This window comes from Equus przewalskii, chromosome 26, assembly GCF_037783145.1.
Source record: "Equus przewalskii isolate Varuska chromosome 26, EquPr2, whole genome shotgun sequence".
Classification (NCBI taxonomy): Eukaryota; Metazoa; Chordata; class Mammalia; order Perissodactyla; family Equidae; genus Equus; species Equus przewalskii.
This window is the reverse complement of record NC_091856.1, coordinates 26,275,821-26,278,662: the sequence shown is the minus strand read 5'-3', so window position 1 is coordinate 26,278,662 and position 2,842 is coordinate 26,275,821.

Sequence of the window (2,842 nt, the reverse complement as noted above, 5' to 3'; positions counted from 1 at the left end):
ATCTTGGCATATTCAATCTTCCTTCTAGTCTAGAGTAGTCAAACATTCATATTGGAGGGATCTTAAATATCACTGGTCTCACTCTTGTAACATCCTTTAATATTCTCTCATATCACCCATCATTTGCCGGCATACCTCCTGTAGTGGAAAGCTCACTTCTGTCCAGACAACTGTATCCATTTTTAGGTAGCACTGGCACTTAAGTGTCTGGGATTATTCCAGTATTAATGTCTTCCTTTTACCCTGTGATGGCGAGGAATGAGTTCCTCATCCATTGAAAACACTCTCCTCCTAGCTTGGCAGAACCAGTGCTCCAGTCTTCCTTTGACCTTTCACTCATCTGTTTTCAAATCATTTGCTGAGCAAGACGATAGACACATTTAGAGTCAAATGAATAGTTAGACATTTTTTTAGCTAAAGTTTTTAATTCTTTCTCAGGGATTCTAATTTACTTTGACTCAGAAGAATGACTTTTCACAATTATTTTCAGGTTTATTGAGGTATAATTGACAAATAAAAATTGTATGTACTTAATGCATGCTACTTGATATGTTTTACATTTTATTTTTTTAATTTTAATTTTTGTTTTTATAGCAGTAACAGTGAATTATAACATTATATAACTTTCAGATGTACATCATAATATATTTTGAATTCTGTGTAGATTACATCATATTCACCACCCAAAGACTAATTATAATCCATCACCACACATGTATGCCTAATTACCCCTTTCGCCCTCCTCCCTCCCCCCCTTTCCCTCTGGTAACCATGAATCCAATCTCTGTTACTATGTGTTTGTTTGTCGTTGTTTTTATCTTCTGCTTATTAGTGAGATCATATGGTATTTGAATTTCTCCCTCTGACTTATTTGACTTAGCTTAATTCCCTCAAGGTCTATCTATGTTGTCACAAATGGCAGGATTTCATGCTTTCTTATGGCTGAGTAGTGCTCCATTGTGTATGTACACCACATCTTCTTTATCCATTAGTCCCTTGATGGGCATCTAGGTTGCTTCCAAGTCTTGGCTATTGTGAATAATGCTGCGATGAACATAAGGGTGAATGTATCTTCATGCATTTGAGTTTTCATGTTCTTTGGAAAAATACCCAGCAGTGGAATAGCTGGATCATATGGTAGGTCTATTCTTAATTTTCTGAGGAAACACCATACAGTTTTCCATAGTGGCTGTACCAATTTACACTCCCACCAGCAGTATACAAGCGTTCCCTTCTCCCCACATACTTTCCAACATGTTGTTTCCTGTCTTGTTATATATAGCCATTCTGACCGGAGTGAGGTGATATCTCATTCTAGTTTTGATTTGCATTTACCTAACAGTCAATGATGTTGAACATGTTTTCATGTACCTGTTGGCCATCCATATATCTTCTTTGGATAAATCTCTGTTTAGAGCTTTCACCCATTTTTTTAATTAGGCTGTTGGTTTTTATGTTGTTGAGACATATGAGTTCTTTGTATATATTGGATATTAACCCCTTATCCGATATATGGTTTGCAAATATATTCTCCCAATTGTTAGATTGTCTTTTCATTATATTGATGATTTCCTTTGCTCTGCAGAAGCTTTTTATTTTGATGTAGTCCCATTTGTTTATTTTTTCTTTGGTTTCCTTTGCCCAGTTAGACATGCTACTTGAAAATATGCTGGTAAGACTGATGACAAAGAGCATGCTTCCTATGTTTTCTTCTAGAAGTTTCATGGTTTCAGGTCTTACATTCAAGTCTTTAATCCATTTTGAGTTTACTTTTGTGCACGGAATAAGATGTTCTACTTTCATTCTTTTGCATGTGGCTGTCCAGTTTTCCAAACATCATTTATTGAAGAGACTCTCCTTTCTCCATTGCATGCTTTTGCTCTCTTGTTGAAAATTAGTTGTCTGTATAGGTGTGGGTTTACTTCTGGGCTCTCAATTCTGTTCCATCGATCTGTGTGTCTCTTTTTGTGCCAGTACCATGCTGTTTTTGGTTACTATAGCTTTGTAGTATATTTTGAAATCAGGGAGTGTGATACCTCCAGCTTTGTTCTTTTTTCTCAGGATTTGTTTTGGCTACTCAGGGTTTTTTGTTATTCTGTATAAATTCATTAGAGTTTATTCATTCAATATATGCCAAGCATTTTTCACATTCTAAAGTAGGACGCTGTGCTTGGTTAAACATGAGAAACATATGACACCTCAATAAAGGAAATAGCAAAGGCCCAGATCTTCTAGGCCTTCATCCCCAAGCTGAGTGATTGGCAGGTGATAGTGGTGAAAGCCAGGCATGCTGGTACAAAAGTGAAGGCACTGCAAATGGAATTTGTTTCCTGGATTTCTGGTTGCTTCCTGATATTTAGAAGATAATAGTGACAGCAATGTCAGGGACAATGTCATGCCCAGGATGATCCTGTCTTCTGTTAGTCTGCTACACACCTCTTGTTATATCATTAAGGCCTGAAGACTTGTAGTCAACTTCAGGTCTTTCTATCAACAAGCATCTGATATATAAAAGCTGGTGGTTGTTATCCTGATGAAATAATTGAGGCAAAAGGATTAAAGGGTAAAGCAAAAAGGTTAAAAAAAAACTATTACTATTGTTTTTGACAGTGACATAGCCAGAGAAGGATTAATTAAGCCAAAAATTCACACTAATGTGTGTTATTATTTATGTGTGTTATTATTTATTATAATTTATGTGTTATTACAGTGTGTGCTAGTTATCAAAGCACTTCACCAAATACTTCTGGCTCTCCATTTTACAGGTACATCATTGGATTGTGCTTCTTGGCTGTCTTGTGTTTGGTGGGGTCATGAGATTAATTATGGACAGTGAGTTGTG